At 43.1% G+C, this 17,020-nt stretch overlaps 1 protein-coding gene and 1 non-coding gene across 2 annotated transcripts in view; one reads left to right on the top strand and one right to left on the bottom strand.

The window, feature by feature from the left end:
* Positions 1–1,298: 1,298 nt before the first annotated feature.
* LOC112587526 lies at positions 1,299–1,405 on the bottom strand. Its single transcript, XR_003112053.1, has one exon. It is a non-coding gene; the product is annotated as a U6 spliceosomal RNA (small nuclear RNA).
* A 4,715-nt stretch (positions 1,406–6,120) lies between these two features.
* SLC5A3 (solute carrier family 5 member 3) overlaps positions 6,121–17,020 on the top strand; it is a 46,771-nt gene continuing 35,871 nt past the window's right edge. The window contains exon 1 of the mRNA XM_006048220.3: positions 6,121–6,141. The gene's annotated coding sequence lies outside the window, so the exon portion shown is untranslated. The remainder of the gene's footprint in view (positions 6,142–17,020) is intronic.

Here is a 17,020-nt window from a genome sequence, read left to right as displayed (position 1 = left end):
ATCCTGAGTGCTGGTTAGCAGGAAGAATAGCCACAGCCATGGAGCAGACCAAGGTTTGACCAGAATGATGAATGACTTCTAACTGGTCCTCATGTCCCTGAGTCATTCATTCAGGAGTCAGAATCATGGGAGAGAGTCTTATGGTTGCACCTAGATCATCCATTCCCCAGCTGAAGGAAGGCAGGGTGGATTAGGGGAAAAAAAGGTCCCTGTTGACTCTCACGTGGAAGTCAGGCACCACCTCCAGGAGGAACCAAGATACTATCAGACAAATTTCCAGGGCCACCCCTAATGATTCTTGAAAAGTCTGTGAATTTGTGACCCATGTCTTGTGATTGGGAAGAACTTGTCTGTTCAGGGAAGTTATCTCTGTTCTATATTCCTCACATATGCTTGTATACTCTCTGCTGAATGATTCCAACACTGAAAAATTCACTAGTTCACAAGTTCTTCTTCATGTTAAGATGAAATAAAGGCTGGGAGTTTAGACTGCCTGACACTCAAGACCCTCCAACTCTGGTTCTACTTTTGAACAGTTAAATTCTGTGATTCTTCTATAAAAGACTTTCTTCCCATCCAACTTATTCACTCAATGTCACCATCCTCTGACCCCATCAAAACATCTTATGTTTATTCTCCTTACTTCTCCTGTCTATCTAAATGTTACCCATTCTTCACATTCCAGCTCAGATCCCACATCCTACACGAAACATTCCTGAACCATCCCAGCTCAAAGTAATTCTTTGGAAATCGTTTGCCTGTATGCTTCACTAGGCATTTAATCATTCTCTTTTTAAATGTTTTCTATTTTTTAGAATTGATATTTATACTTTATTAGATAATTTAACTTTAAACATACTTATATCCTTTCTATCTGGATTATAACTTCTTTTTTTAAAATTTAAATTTATTTATTTTAATTAGAGGCTAACTACTTTACAATATTGTATTGGTTTTGCCATACATCAACATGAATCTGCCATGGGTGTACACGTGTTCCTAATCCTGAACCCCCCTCCCACCTCCCTCCCCATACCATCCCTCTGGGTCATCCCAGTGCACCAGCTCCAAGCATCCTGTATCCTGCATCAAACCTGGACTGGCGATTCGTTTCTTATATGATATTATACATGTTTCAATGCCATTCTCCCAAATCATCCACCCCCTCCCTCTCCCACAGAGTCCAAAAGACTGTTCTTTACATCTGTGTCTCTTTTGCTGTCTCGCGTACAGGGTTATCGTTACCATCTTTCTAAATTCCATATATATGCGTTAGTATACTGTATCGGTGTTTTTCTAAAAATATGGAACGCTTCACGAATTTGCGTGTCATCCTTGCACAGGGGCCATGCTAATCTTCTCTGTATCATTCCAGTTTTAGTATACGTGCTGCTGAAGTGAGCACTGGATTATAACTTCTTGAAGACATGAACTATTTCTTATCCAACTTTGTATCTCCTGTGAACTTAACAAAATTCTTTCCACATGGACTTTTTCCTTCCTTAATTGATATGAATACCAGAGGTGAATATGGTCTTGACTCCTTATCCAGGAATTTGGGGAAGAGGAAGCAGAAGATGAGGGAAAGGTAAGTCAGGCAATGACTTACAATTACTTCTTAGGCTATAATAATGTTGTGAGTGATTTATGCTTTACAGCTTTTTTGAGTTATAATTGATATGCAAAACTGCACATATTTGTTAAGTTTTGACATATGTATACATCCATGAAACCACTGCCCTAATCAAGATAACAAATATATCTATCTCCTCCCAAAAGTTTCCTTATGCCCCTTCATAGACTCTTTCGTTCACTTCTACTTCAAGCCTTCAAGCAACTGCTGATTTGTTTTCTGTCACTATGGTTTGAATTTCCTACAATTTTATATAAACAGAACCATTCAGTATGTACTCTTTTTGTCTGGTTTCTTTCACTCCACATAATGAGAGTCACCCATGTTTTTGAACAGATCAATAGCTCGCTCTTATTCTTTTTATTGCTGAGTAGTATTCCATTGCATGAGCATACCACAATTTATTTGTCTATTGATGGTCATTTGAGTTGTTTAGTTGTTTCAAGTATTTGGCTATTACAAGTTAAGCTGCTATGAACATTTATTTATACAGGTCTTTTCATGTGGACATATGTTTTCATTCATCTTAGGTATTTACACTGGGTATTTACACCCAATAGTAGAATGCCTGGGCCTTAGGCTAGGTCTATATGTAACATTTTAAGGAATTACCAAAATGATTGCACCATTTTCATTCCCATCAGCAATGCAGGAGAATTGTGGTTGCTCCTTCTCCTCACCAATAGTTGCTTTAAAAAACAAACTCAGGCCATTGTAGCAGTGGTAGCTGACTGTGGTTTCAATTAGCATTTTCCTAATGACTAATGAAGAACATCTTTTCACGAGCTCATTCATCATCTTCTTTGACAAAGCGTTTGTTCATATCTTTTGTCCATTTTTAAAACTGTGTTGTTTTCTTACTGTTGTGTTTCAAGTTTCTCTGTAGATTCTGGACACAATTTTTTATCATACACATGACTTGGAAATATTTTCTCATGGTCCCTGGCTTGCTTTTTAACTATGTCTTTTCAAGTTGTAGGAGGTTTAAATATTGATAAAGTCCAGTTTATTACTATTCTCTTTTATGAGTTGTGCTTTTGGTATCGCAACTGAGAAATCTTTAACTCAAGGTCACAAAGATTTTCTTCTTCTGAAAGTTTTATAGCTTTAAGTTTTACCTAAATAGATTTATGATAAATTTTTTTAGTTAATTTTTGCCTATGGTGTGAGGTACTGATTGAGGTTCATTTTTTCAAATAAAAACATTAAGTTTCTCCAGAATCATCTGTTGAAAAGATGATCCTTTCTCCACTGGATTGCCTTTGCAAGCGTGTTGAAAATCAGTTAACCATATGTGTGTGGGTCTGTTTATGGACTCTATTCTGCTCCAATGGTTGTTGTGTTTATCTTTATACCAATATGTCAGTGCATGATTTATATTCCTATAATATTTTAGATAAAGTGCTTTCACCCATAGATAATAGGGTTGTGTTCATGATGTGGACTCTGGAGCCAAATTACTTACGGGCACATCCTGGCTCTAGCACTGTTGGCTATATCATGCACGCGTGCTAAGTTGCTTCAGTCATGTCCAACTCTTTGTGACCCTATGGACTATAGCCTACCAGTCTCTTTTGTCCATGGGATTCTCCAGGCAAGAATGCTGGAGTAAGTTGCCATGCCCTCCTCCAGGGGATCTTTCTTCAGGGATCAAACCCACATCTCCTGCAGCTCCTGGATTGCAGGCAGATTCTTTACTGCTGAGCCAACAGGCAAGCCCACTGGTTATATTATTTTGAAAAGTGAAAATCACTCAGCCGTGCCTGACTCTGCAACCACATGGACTATACAGTCCATGGAATTCTCCAGGCCAGAATACTGGAGTGGGTAGTCTTTCCTTTCTCCAGATATTACTTTAGGCAAATTCTTTAATATCTCTGTGCCTCAGTTTACTCATCTATAAAATGGGGATGATGACAGTATCCACTCATCAGATTGCTGTGATCCTTGTGTTGGTCCAAAAAAAGTATATAGAGCAACATTCAATGAAAGTTTTCTCTTATATAACTTCCTGTATAAAACAATCATAGGAGCTAGTTAGGTATTATTTTTCCTTTTAACAGATAAAGAACTTAAGATGAAAAGAGGTATTATCAGTATTGGCCATGTCATACAGAGAAAAACTACACTTAAGTCTTCTGATACAGAACCTAGCGTCTTTTCTACTCCATCTCTGAGACTATAATGGAGGCCTCAGTCTTTCTATAACCTAATCTCCAAAGTCATGTTCTGTCATTTCTGCTGTATTCACTACTCTAGAAGCTAGTCTTTAAATCTGGCTCACACTCAAGGACAGGGAATTATCTAAAGTATAACACCAGTAGGTGGGGATCACAGGAGCCAGCTGAGAGGCCACTGATGACTGGCCCCTTCCCCTTTCTAGGATTCTTACAAGTCTGATAGGTGGGGTTGTGCTCAGAGGATTTTGAACTGTGGAATGAGAGGTCAGAGCATTCCCGAGCCAATGACCTAGGAGGAGACTTTGCTTTCTCCTCCTGAAAAGAAAGAGAATCTTAGCTCCTTCATTCACTGCTGCACACTGGCCACACCTTTTAATTAAGGAAGTATAGTTTCAGACTACACCCATGGAAATAAAAGAGGTATCCAGGTTGGGCCGAGCAATTTTCTTCTGCCCTCAGATGACAGTAGAAACATGTTCACGTAAGAGATTTCTTGGAGGAAATGCCTATCAAGGACAGACCTATGAAGGAGGGAACCAGAGAAGGTGGGAGAGCTTTCAGATTGCATTACAGGACATCTGTGCAAGGCGGGGGAGAGGAGGTGGGGACAGAGAGCGTTGTGCTGCCGTGCAACTCCAAGAAAGGACGTTCCAGCTCACCGAGAAGTCCTCGAGCCCGCGTCATCCATCAGAGGAGTCCTGGGGGTAATAGAACTGAGCCTGGAATGGTACCCCACTGTGCTCAGTCCTTGGCTGGGAGCAGTCTGAGGGACGTGTGGTCTTAGCACGAGTGGAGGAGGGGCTCCCGGGGGCCAGCAGCTAGGGATCTGAGCTGCATCTTTTCACATCTGTCATGCATATGCCCTAGGGTCGGATTCCTGTGGCCATGAGGTGAGCACAGGTGCTAAAGGAGCACAAAGGCATCTAATCCAGACTTTCAGGATGAGGGCAAAGCTTTCTGCAGTGCTTCCCTGGTGGCTCAGACTGTAAAGCATTTGCCTGCAATGTGGGAGGCCCGAGTTCATTCCCTGGGTTGGAAGACCCCCCTGGAGAAGGAAATGGCAACCCACTCCAGGACCTTTGCCTGGAAAATCCCATGGACGGAGGAGCCTTGTAGGCTACAGTCCATGGGGTAGCAAAGAGTCGGACATGACGGAGCGACTTCACTTTCCTTTCCTTTTCTGCAGTGCAGTGGTCAAAACTGACACAGGAGCAGAGAAGAGGAATTAGCAAAACCACACATGCTGCTAATGCAGGTGCATACTGGTACCACAGCTTGGGAAAACCACTGGCGGTATGTAGGAAGCTGAAGTATTTGCATGGCCTGGGCGGTAGCGCTCCACTCCTGGGGATGGCAGTTAGAGGAAATCTTTGCCCATGCACATGGATGCTCTGGTCTGTGTGTACAAAAATGTGCCCAGCAGTATCACTGGTACTCGGCACCCACAAAGGAAACAGTCCATGTCCATCAGCAGAACAGAAGACTTGTGGTCCAATGGAATAGTATCAGCAAGGAAAGGAAGTGGATTTATGGCTACACTCAATAACTTGGATCACGAACACAATGTTGGGGGGTGGAAATCAAGTCACGAATGCAACATTTTAAAAGGAGGCAGAAATAAGATACTGCTTAGGGAATATATGCATAGATGGTAAGACCATAAAGAAATACAAGGAGGGACTTCCCTAGTGGTCCAGTGATTAAGAATCTGTCTTGCAGTGCTGGGCACCTGGGTTTGATCCCTGGTCCGGTAACCAAGATCCCACATGCCTCAAAGTAACTAAGCCTGATCCCTGTAACTAAGATCTGCGGTGATAAAATAAATAAATATCAAAAACAAAAAAAAAAAAAAAGAAAGAAAGAAAAGCAGGGAAAGTGGGGGCAAGTTGGGGCTATGTTTCTGGAGAGGCACAGAAGAGGATTCTGGGATGGGGGAATCCAGGATACTTGTCTTGAATAATTTTTCCCTAAATTCTTCATATGGGCTTCATGCAATCTCTGTCTGTATAACTCGTAGTTTTTTCTTTTTTTTAAAAAAGGAAGGAGGATAGGAGTAGGCTACGTGGAGGAAGTACAGTGTGTTCCAAGCAGAGGGCAAAGGACAGGAGGGGAGGTGCATGCAGGGGTTAGGGACTTGCAAATCCAGTGGGGTGACGAGGTGAGGAGTGGCAGGTGACAGAGGTAGATGGAGGACCCCGCAGACGGAGGAGTTTGAACCGGAGGGCAATAGGGAGCCACTGAAGTATTTAAGCTGTGGAGAAACGGAATGAGATCTATTTCCAGAAAGATCCTTTGGCCCTGGCATGAGGATGTGCCTCAGAGATCCAGGTGAGTGGGGATGAGCTGGGGAAAGGAGGAGGGTGCCTGGTCCTCGCTGTAGCCAGTGGCTGGTCTTCTTCACCATCAGGCCAACTGCTCTGCTCTGCTGCATCCAGGGACTTGTCATTTCTTAATCACAGAATCATTTTGTAACCAGAGGAGAGCCCCTCCTGGCTACTCTCCAAGGTCAATCAGGAATATTACTGATGGAGGTGAACTGTAATTTTGGGTCCCAAGGGCCCTCTCATTTACATGCTGGACATTTTGGTGGAGAGGGGTAAAGAAAAACAAGCGAAAGGATTTGTAAGTAACTAATGCGGTCTACGGGGTCGCACCGAGTCGGACACGACTGAACGCCTTCACTTTCACTTTTCACTTTCATGCATTGGAGAAGGAACTGACATCCCACTCCAGTGTTCTTGCCTAGAGAATCCCAGGGACAGGGGAGCCTGGTGGGCTGCTGTCTATGGGGTCGCACAGAGTCGGACACGACTAAAGCGATTTAGCAGGAGCAGCAGCAGCAGCAATCATCCCAAAAGTTCACCCTTTGTAGGAATCATTTAATAATAGCGTTGTATGTAACAATTCTTTATCGCTAAAAAGACTTGTTGCATCTGCAATAATATTATAGATGAGTGTTTAGTTAACATGGGGATTTTTTTTTTAGTGATTACATATTTGATTTTAAGGTCAGTTGTGGACTTCTTTATTCAAGTCAGAAACTGAATTCCCAAGATATTGGCCAATCCAAAAAGTCTGGGTTTTTCGGTAACATCTTATGGAAAAACCTGAATGAACTTTATACTACTACCACTAAGTCATGTCAGTCATGTCCAACTCTGTGCGACCCCATAGACGGCAGCCCACCGGGCTCCCCCGTCCCTGGGACTCTCCAGGCAAGAACACTGGAGTGGGTTGCCATTTCCTTCTCCAATGCATGAAAGTGAAAAGTGAAAGTGAAGTCGCTCAGTTGTATCTGACTCTTAGCGACCCCATGGACTGCAGCCTACCAGGCTCCTCCATCCATGGGATTTTCCAGGCAAGAGTACTGGAGTGGGGTGCTATTGCCTTCTCCGGAATGAACTTTATAGCTAACTCCAAATTCCTGCATGTTCTCCTAAGACCTCAGTAAACCTAGGCTGAAAGTTCAAGCTGATGTAATGTGGGAGGAACCACCTAATGGCTCCCAATTATCCTGTAATCTTAATTGCATGTGAGGAAAATTATTTTCCTTCTGGCAGCATAAATAGTTGCTATTGTTGCCACTGTATTTATTTTTTAAATATGGCCAATTTGATGAAATTAACAATATTTCTTTATTATAATCTATCTGCCCATGTCCATTTTCCTGTCTTAAAAATGTTTTCTTATCTTTGGTTTGTTCAAATCAGGATTCAGAAAAGTTCCACAGGTTGTATTTTGTTGGCATGTTTCTTATGTGTCTTTTTATCTGTAACAGCGGTCAGCAAACATTCTGTTAAAGGTTAGATACTTAATATTCTAGGCTTTGTGGCCTGTAAAATTGTTGAGAACTAAACTCTGCAGTTATAGCATGAAAGCAGCCCCTTGAAAATGTGTGAAAAAGTCACCTAGCTGTATTCTTGTAATAAAGCCTTATTTACACAGACAGCAGAACAGATTTGGCCCACTGCTTAGGGTTTGCAAACCAACCCCTGGTTTACAGTTTTGTAAGGAAAGAGGTTGGGCTTCCCAGGTTGCGCTAGTGGTAAAGAACCCACCTGCCAATGCAGGAGACACAAGAGACAGCAGAGTTTGATCCCTGAGTTGGGAAGATCCCCTGGAGGAGAGCAAGGCAACCTACTCCAGTATTCTTGCCTGGAGAATCCCATGGACAGTGGAGCCTGATGGGCTATGGTCCCTAGGGTCGCAAAGAGTTGGACACGACTAAAAAGACAGCACAGCACAGCAGCACAAGGAAGGAGGTTTACCTGTAGAAGCTAATAATATGCTACGATTTTATAAGGCTCAGACGGTAAAGAATCTAACTGCAATGCGGGAGACCTGGGTTGGATCCTTGGGTTGGGAAGTTTCCCTGGAGGAGGGCACGGCAACCCACTCCAGTATTTGGTAGCTCAGCTGGTAAAGAATCTGCCTGCAATTCAGGAGGCCCTGGTTCAATCCCCTGGTCAGGAAGATCCCCTGGAGAAGGGATAGTCTACCCAGTCTAGTATTCTTGGGCTTCCCTAGTGGCTTGGGTGGTAAAGAATCTGCCTGCAACGCAGGAGACCTGGGTTGATCCGTGGGTTGGGAAGATCCCCTGGAGAAGGGAATGTCTACCCATCTCAGTATTCTGGCCTGGAGCATCCCACGGACAGAGGAGCTGGCAGGCTACAGTCCATGGGGTCCTAAAGAGTTGGACACAATTGAGCAGTTTTCACTTTCAAAGAAAATAACTTCAAGCATTATAAAGTTAATGAATTTCTTTTGGAGACTTTCAAAAAAATATGGGCAATCTGAAAAAATAGATACAATCTAATAGGAAAACATTCTATCTAGATTTGATACATTCTGAAGTACAGAATCTTCCTCATAGCAGCTTTTGAGGAAGCTGGCTACTTACTAAATACCTTCTCCAGTAAAAATAATCATTTACCTTCTGAACATGTTCTCTGTTGGAATCCCCTCTGCCTCCTACACCCTCTCAGCTGGCTGTCCTCCTCTTCCTTTATAAAAGGATGGTCAACGAAGTTCAGATCAAGGGCATAGATCTGTTTTGCCAAGGCAAACTTGACCCTGAGCCAGCAGGGGGCTGCAGAGCTATTACTTATAATCTAGTGCCTATGTGCTTTGCCTTTTTTACTAAATCTCTCTTCAGTCCTGTCTGATGATAATGGGGACATTCTCACCAATGTCCATCAACAGAGCCCAAGCAACACAGGGGGCGATGCTCCTCCCAGAGGGCTAGACTTTGAGATGGTGCTTGTATGTTGACTTTCTTACCACGGGAAGTGCTGACCCATGGTGTCACAACATCCACCTTTCGACATCCCTCGGGTGGCCAGGTCATTTTGGGGGTGCTTCTCGAGCAGGCTTCAGGACTATCATCTTCCTTCCTTTGGTTAAAGTTCTCTGAATGGGGAGACTATTCTGAGCAGTAAAAGACATCACCTGGGCTCTACAGAAGATTATACACTTGCTATTAACATTTATGAAGATAAAACAACCAGAGGAAAAAACACCAACACGCTGAGTTGTAATATAAGCGTGATGAATTAGGAGCTGAGGAAACATCACCCGGGAGTATGACCAAAACAAGGGGAAGCCAGTCTAGAATGTTTTCGCTATTCTTGACCCTTGCCTTTCTAGCTGCCCCTCAAATATCCTGTCAGTCTCCCAATCTGACAGGTTCCATCCCTCACACTCCTTCCTTCAACCTCCACGAGCCCGGTTCATGGTGACCTCTGAGTGTGTTCCTGCTTACACAGGTGCACACTTGTACACCTGCTCCCTTTGAATCCATTTAGCCCCAATTACCTCCAGCTGAGAAACTCCCCCGTGCTGAGCAGGCCTCCCCTTGAATGACTGACCCCCTAGTTTATTTTTCTCAGTGCTCTCACCTCACCCTGGAAGCCTGGCCCCTCCAAGACCTCTGCAGATGCTGTCTGATCCATCTGCAACCTTCTCCAGCTCATGGCCTTTGTTCATTTTATTAATATACATCTAAGATCTTATCGTGTGTGCATGCTCAGTCACGTCCAACTCTTTCTGACCTCGTGGACTGTAGCCCACCAGGCTCCTCTGTCCGTGGAATTTTCCAGGCAAAAATATGGGAGTGGTTGCCATTTCCTCCTCTAGGGAATCTTCCCAATCCAGGTATCAAACCTGCGTCTCTCGTGTCTCCTGCATTGGCAGGCAGATTCTTTACCTGTTGAGCCATCTAAGAAGCCCCTAGTTTATTCTTCTGGGTGCTCTCACCTCACCCCAGAAGCCTGACCCCTCTAAGATCCCTGCAGATGCTGTCTGATCCATCTGCAACCTTCTCCAGCTCATGGCCTTTGTTCATTTTACTATTATAAATCTAAAATCTTCCTATATGTGTTCTTTTGGACTTTGCACTTGTGGAGAAAGAACACAAAGCTGTTTAATACCTCCCACATTATTGACGTTTAACATTAAGAACAGTTAAAGGCCTCCAATAGGCAGTTGAGGATATTTCACGATAAAGTTAGAAGAAAAACTAACTGCTTCAGTAAGTGGAGATACAGGAAGTATTGTCTCTTTACAATCATAAAATTAAAAAATACATTAAGTATTTGTTTCCTAAAAAAAATAAAGATACTGTGCTAAGGAGAGCGTCTCCCACAAACATCCCATAATTTATGTGCAGGAGAGGGTGGGAAAAGGTGAAAATAAGAGAACATTCCATTTGCTGCTGCTGCTTAGTCGCTTCAGTCGTGTCCGACTCCGTGTGACCCCATGGGCTGCAGCCTACCAGGCTCCTCCGTCTATGGGATTTTCCAGGCAAGAGTACTGGAGTGGGGTGCCACTGCCTTCTCCGACATTTCATTTAGGCAAACTTTTGCTTTATCTTTTTATTTTTCTTTGTAAGTGAAGCCCAGAGTTGAGCTTCCAAAAAAATTAAAAAAAAAAACACCCTTATTTTTTCAAAATTAAAAAATAACTTGAAATTGGTGGATCAAAAGGGAGGAAAATGTTTAGGGAACTGCCTAATGCCTGACCTAATAATGTATGTTGCCTACAGGGTTTCATTCCGCAAGGCACACAACCAATAGCACATGCAAGTTGATGGGGTGAGAGAGGTAAAGATTAGTCTAGATATTTCCAGGAGGCTTGCTGAGAAGACAGACAACTGCAGGCAAATCAACACTGCTAAAAGGATCTAAACATGGGGGCAAGGGTGTGGGGAGTGGGGGACAGGAAACATTACTGGTTCACGGGGCTTCCTGGGTGCTTACACGGTAAAGAATCTGCCTGCAATGCAAGAGACTTGGGTTTGATCCCTAAGTCAGGAAGATCCCCCTGGAGAAGGGAATGGCAACCCACTCCAGTATTCTTGCCAGGAGACTTCCATGGACAGAGGAGCCTGGTGGGCTATGGTCCACGGGTCACAAAGAGTTGGACATGATTGAGTGACTAACACTTTTTTTTTTTTCTTTCACTGGCTTACTGGTAAAACATTTAGGAACAGGATACATTTGAAATGTTGTGACTTGGGTATGAGCCACTGTTTGAGGAACAAAGGTGGTACTGAGCAGCCAGGCAGAGACACAAGATTTTACAGGGCCACAGTCTGGCTCTGAGCAATTAGCGATGAAAACAGCCCCAGGTCTCAGTGAGGAGGGATTTGGGAGACAGAGCTTGAATTTGCCAGAAATGGTGGCTCCCTTTTTCACCACGGAGAAGCTGATAGGCTGATGAGAGCGATGATTGACAGCTTTAAATATGACTTGGTGACACCATGGGATTTTTTTTCTCCATTGATTGGAAACATTCACATTTCTTCACTTTCTAAGGGCTGTAGTTAGAAACTCAGGTCTATTTTTGAGGTATCTTTGAGAATTAATGATCTCGTGTGAACTCAAGGTAAGTCTCCTTATACAGGAATATAAAGTAAGAAGGCAGAGGTGATTATACTGGCCTAGGGCATGCACTGAAGTTATTTTTTGGAAAAGAATCAGATTTTGACACCTGGGCTTCTTTTTGGCTGTACCAGGTGTCGGCTGTCACACGTGGGATCTTTAGTTGTGACGTGGGATCTAGCTTTGTGACAAGGGGTCGAACCTGTGTCCCTTGCACTGAGAGGACGGAGTAGCCACTGACCACCAGGGAACTCTCTTGACTTCCCTTATTTTTTCTTTTCTAATAATGTAATGTAGTGTGTGTGCTCAGTCGTATCTCACTCTTTTCTACTCTGTGGACTATAGCCCACCAGGCTCCTCTGTCCATGGGACTCTCCAGACAAGAATACTGGAGTGGGTTGTCATTTCCTTCTCCAGGGGATCTTCCCAACCCAGGGATCAAACCTGAGTCTTTTACATCTCCTGCATTGGCAGGTGGATTCTTTACCACTGCACCACTTATTCCCTATCACAAAAACTTAGTTGAAAATGAATTACAATTTCTGGCTAATTGAATCTTAAACATATACCATATAAAATGTTACAATCCAGTTCAGTTCAGTCGCTCAGTCGTGTCTGACTTTTTGTGACCCCATGAATTGCAGCATGCCAGGCCTCCCTGTCCATCACCAACTCCTGGAGTTCACCCAAACCCATGTCCATCGAGTCTGTGATGCCATCCAGCCATCTCATCCTCGGTCATCCCCTTCTCCTCCTGCCCCCAATCCCTTCCAGCATCAGAGTCTTTTCCAATGAGTCAACTCTTCGCATGAGGTGGCCAAAGTACTGGAGTTTCAGCTTCAGCATCAGTCCTTCCAATGCACACCCAGGACTGATCTCCTTCAGAATGGACTGGTTGGATCTCCTTGCAGTCCAAGGGACTCTCAAGAGTCTTCTCCAACACCACAGTTCAAAAGCATCAATTCTTTGGCGCTCAGCTTTATTCACAGTCCAACTCTCACATCCACACATGACCACTGGGAAAATCATAGCCTTGACTAGATGGACCTTTGTTGGCAAAGTAATGTCTCTGCTTTTCAATATGCTATCTAGGTTGGTCATAACTTTCCTTCCAAGGAGTAAGCGTCTTTTAATTTCATGGCTGCAGTCACCATCTGCAGTGATTTTGGAGCCCCCAAAAATAAAGTCTGACACTGTTTCCACTGTTTCCTCATCTATTTCCCATGAAGTGATGGGACCAGATGCCATGATCTTCATTTTCTGAATGTTGAGCTTTAAGCCAACTTTTTCAATCTCCTCTTTCACTTTCATCAGGAGGCTTTTTAGTTCCTCTTCACTTTCTGCTATAAGGGTGGTGTCATCTGCGTATCTGAGGTTATTGATATTTCTCCTGGCAATCTTAATTCCAGCTTGTGCTTCTTCCAGCTCAGCGTTTCTCATGATATGCTCTGCATATAAGTTAAAAAAGCAGTGTGACAATATACAGCCTTGACATACTTCTTTTCCTATTTGGAAGCAATCTGTTGTTCTGTGTCCAGTTCTAACTGTTGCTTCCTGACCTGCATACAGGTTTCTCAAGAGGCAGGTCAGGTGGTCTGATATTCCCATCTCTCAGAATTTTCCACAGTTCATTGTGATCCACACAGTCAGAGGCTTTGGCATAGTCAATAAAGCAGAAGTAGATGTTTTTCTGGAACTCTCTTGCTGTTTCCATGATCCAGCGGATGTTGGCAATTTGATCTCTGGTTCCTCTGCCTTTTCTAAAACCAGCTTGAACATCTGGAAGTTCACGGTTCATGTACTGCTGAAGCCTGGCTTGGAGAACTTTGAGGAAACTCTAAATTACAGAAAAAAAATTTTTTTTTCTTGTCAAACTGAGACTTTGTATTCTTTGACTAATACTTCCTGGTTCCTCACTTCTCGCAGCTCCTGCCAATCACTTCCCATGTATGCTTCTGTGTGTTTCACTACCTTAGATATTTCATGTAAGTGGCATCGTATAGCATTCGTCTTTCTGTGTCTGGATTATTTCACTTACATAATATCCTCCAGGTTCATCCATGGAGATCATTTTTGTACAGTTTTCTGTGTATTCTTGCCAACTCTTCTTAATATCTTCTGCTTCTTTTAGGTCCATACCATTTCTGTCCTTTATTGAGCCCATCTTTGCAAACAAACAGCAGTTTCTCTTTTTCAAGGCTGAATAATATCCCATTTACCACATATTCTTTATCTACTCTTGGACATTTTTTTAAAAAAGATTTACTTACTTGTTTTTTGGCTGTGCTGGGTCTTTGTTGCTGCGTGTGGACTTTCTATAGTTGCGGTGAGCCAGGACTATTGTTTGTTGTGGTGCCTGGGCTTCTCACTGTGCCCTCTTCTCTTGCTGGGGACCACAGGTTCCAGGCATTTGGGCTTATGTAGTTCCAGGCATTTGGGCTTATGTAGTTCCAGAGTGGGCTCAGTAGCTGTGGTACCCAGACTTAGTTGGTCTGCAGCATCTTCCTGGAGCGGGGATCGAACCCATATCTCCTGCGTTGGGAGCTGGATTCTTAACCACTGGACCACCAGGGAAGCCCCATTCTTCAACATTTTATTTCCTGTCTTCACTGTTAAGTGAGATATCTCTTTAACACTTTGATTTTAATTCTTTTAGATATAGAATCAGAAGAAGGATTCTGGGTCATATGTTACTTCTATTATTTTTTTTTTTTTGCAGAGCATCCACACTGTTTTCCATAGTGGCTGCACCAATTTACATTCTCACCAATAGTGTATAGCGTTCTCTTTTCTCCAGGCTCTTGCCATAACCGTGTTCTCTTGGCTTTTTGGTAACAGTCCTTTCAGCAGGTGTGAGGTAACATCTCATTGCGGCTTTGATTTGCATTTCCCAGATGATAATCCCAAGGATCTTCCCAGACCAGGGATCAAACCCAGGTTCCCTGCATTGGCAGGTAGATTCTTAACCATGGGGCCACCACGGAAGTCCCCAAGAAATTGTTACCAAAGCCAATGTTAAGAAGCTTCTTCCATGTTTTATTCTAGGAGCTTTATGGTTTCAAGTCTTCAGTTCAGTCACTCAGTCGTGTCTGACTCTTTGCGACCCCAAGATTGCCAGGCACGCCAGGCCTCCCTGTCCATCACCAACTCCCAGAGTTCACTCAGACTCACGTCCATCGAGTCAGTGATGCCATCCAGCCATCTCATCCTCTGTCGTCCCCTTCTCCTCCTGCCCCCAATCCCTCCCAGCATCAGAGTCTTTTCCAATGAGTCAACTCTTTGCATGAGGTGGCCAAAGTACTGGAGTTTCAGCTTTAGCATCATTCCTTCCAAAGAACACCCAGAACTGATCTCCTTTAGAATGGACTGGTTGGATCTCCTTGCAGTCCAAGGGACTCTCAAGAGTCTTCTCCAACACCACAGTTCAAATATATATATATATATATTTAATCTGTTTTGAGTTGATTTGTGTGGGTGGTATGAAGCTCCCCCTGTGGCTCAGCGGTAAAGAATCTGCCTGCAATGCACGAGCCACAGGAGATGCGGGTTCGATCCCTGGGTCAGGAAGATCCCCTGGAGGAAGAAATGGCAACCCACTCCAGTATTCTTGCCTGGAGAATCCCATAGACAGAGGAGTCTGGCGGGCTGCAGTCCATAGGGTCGCAAAGAATTGGACACAGCTGAATTGACTTAGCACCCAGCACATGTGTGGGTGCTATAAGACAAGTCCAATTTTATTCTTTTGCAAGTGGACATGCAGTTTTTCCAGCACAATATACTGAAGAAACTATCCTTTTCCCATTATGTATTCCTGGATCCCTGCTAAGGTCATTGGTTGGCCTTATACTTGTGGGTTTATTTCAGGTCACTCTATTCTGTTCCACTGGTATATATGTCTGTTTCTATGCTAGTACTATTTTGCTTACGATAATTTTGTAATACAGTTTGAAATCAGGAAGTACAATGCCTCCAGCTTTGTTCTTCTTGCTCAAAATTGCTTTGGCTTTTCAGGTTTTTTTGTTTGTTTGTTTTGTTTTTTAAATTCCATATGAATTTTAGGATTGGTTTTTCAAAATTTTGTAAAATTATTATTGAGATTTTGATAAGAATTGCATTGAATCTGTAGATTGCTTTGGGTAGTACTGGCATCTTAACAATATTAATTCTTCCAACTCATGAACATGGATCTCTTTCCATTTATTTGTGTCTGCTTTAATTTTTCTCATTAGTGTTCTGTAGTTCTCAGTACATCGACATTTCACCTTTTTTGGTTAAGCTTATTTCTAAGTATCAGAGCAATTTTTAAAATTAATAAATGAATACTGCAGAAACATTTTGTAATTCTAAATGACTCTGTGTGTGTGTGTATTAGTCGCTCAGTTGTGTGTGACTCTTTGCAACTCCTTGGACTGTAGCCCACCGGGTTCCCCTGTCCATGGGATTTCCCAGGCAAGAATACTGGAGTGGATAGCTATCCCCTTCTCCAGGGCATCTTTCCAACTCAAGGACTGAACCTGGATTCCTTGCACTGCAGGCAGATTCTTTACCATCTGAGCTACCACGGGAAGCCCACTAACTGTCTACACATAGTACAAAATTCAAAAAATCTTTTTTGGTGAATTAACACTTATAGTTATCATAGGAAGACACTCAATTTGCAGCAGCATTCTCTGATTTTATTATTATTTTAAATGAACCCACCAGTATTCTGCTACTGTGCTTAAACATTTTTTTGAAGGATTGTAAAATGTATTAATGGGACTTTCCCAGTGGCTCAGCAGTAAAAGAATACGCCTGCAACGCAGGAGATACAGTAGTCTCAGGTTCGATCCCTGGGTGGGGAAGATCCCCTGGAGGAGGACATGGCAACCCACTCCAGTATTTCTTGCCTGGACAATCCCATGGACAGATGAGCCTGGCGGGCTACAGTCTATGAGGTTGCAAAGAGTCAGACACAGCGAAGCAACTGAGCACACAGCAGAAAATTTACTAACAACCAAAAAAGAAGGAACAGTAAACAGCTACTGAATATATTTTCTTATTTACATGTTTCAACTGCAGTAAGCATGTTTTAATCAACATTTCAAGTAATCAAAGGAGTACAACTCTTTTTTCTCCTTCTCAGAAGAAACCGATGAGCCCTCAGGCAGTCAGTCACCAGATTGGGAGAGTTGGGGGTGCTGACTGTTGAAATATTATGCAATCAGGCTAATTTCCTTATGCTACTTTTCAGGTTAGAGGGAGGAGGAGGGGAGGACACCAGATTCTCAAGCAACCCTGGGCATTAGGGGAAATTATGGCGACTCAAGAGGAGATGCTAAAAGTTG

This window comes from Bubalus bubalis, chromosome 1 (assembly GCF_019923935.1).
Source record: "Bubalus bubalis isolate 160015118507 breed Murrah chromosome 1, NDDB_SH_1, whole genome shotgun sequence".
Lineage (NCBI taxonomy): Eukaryota > Metazoa > Chordata > Mammalia > Artiodactyla > Bovidae > Bubalus > Bubalus bubalis.
The sequence above is the reverse complement of the archived record's forward strand: the minus strand, read 5'-3'. Positions and strand labels throughout refer to the sequence as shown.